Below are 1121 nucleotides of genomic sequence, written 5' to 3'. Positions count from 1 at the left end.
AATATTTTCCCTGTTGAAACAAATTGAAACATTTTTTTTGCCTTCCTCAGCATCAACTATGTCTATAGGGTTTTTATCTGAGATATATTTATTTCCTTTGTGGTTGAACTTGATAGACTTATGCCTTTTTTCAATCTAACTGACTATGTGACAGCAGCATCTTCACCTAGTCCTCTTCTGTGTACAGGGTCTTTAGCCATCTTGATTTGCCACGCCAAAATGGCATAATCCCTGTGATAGGAAATTATTCCTTACAGCAAAAAGACCTGGTAATTGATTAAGGGTACTTAAAAATGGCACCCATGTATGGCACCATATAGAACTTGAAAAAGAACTCAAAATCATCAGCACTGCAAAATACAGAATTCTTCTGATCATCTGTCCTGGGATAGGGGGTTCAAGTCACATTAGTCCAAGCTTCTATGGAGTTTTAGTTCATAGTGGGTACAACAAAGGATATTTTGTCAAGCATGGCCTGGGGACCATGGAGGTGGACAGATTTCAGTGTTAGAACATTGCAATTTTGTAGAAAATATGATTTTAGAAATTATTATTTAAAAGGTTACCATATTGGCTATTCCATGTTATAAAACACCTGCTATAATACAAAACCATCTTATTAGTTCTCATGTTATAAAAAATACTACAATAAGTTAAATCTATATTAGATAGATTCCCCTGATATAAAGACTTTATATGATTGCCTTTCCAGATTATAAGTGAGTGTTAAAATAGAGATTGCTGCATTAAATGATTAGTGATGATACGGTATAAAACCCTCTGCTAGGGCATTGATTCTCACCCAACTGGTACTGCATATGAAAGAAAAGTTCTTCTCTGACTTCTCTTAGGTTTGCTCCTAATTTCAGTTATTTCATGTGGCTTGCTGTATTTGTATTTTATGGTGTTACTTCACTTTAGTGTGTGCCATCAAGTTATAAGAATATTAGTCATGTTGAGAATTTGCATGTACAAAAAATGGAGTGAGCGACCTCACTTAGTCATCAGTCTGGAAGGGAATTTTCTGATCATGTATTAACAATGGGTAAAAGTTGTGTGGTTTGCCGCAGTGTTTCCACTTCTAAAAGTTGTCTTTTCTCACAACACTCAAGTCCAATCTA

The sequence above is a fragment of the Pyxicephalus adspersus genome, chromosome 1 (assembly GCF_032062135.1).
Source record: "Pyxicephalus adspersus chromosome 1, UCB_Pads_2.0, whole genome shotgun sequence".
Taxonomy (NCBI): Eukaryota; Metazoa; Chordata; class Amphibia; order Anura; family Pyxicephalidae; genus Pyxicephalus; species Pyxicephalus adspersus.
The sequence above is the reverse complement of the archived record's forward strand: the minus strand, read 5'-3'. Positions refer to the sequence as shown.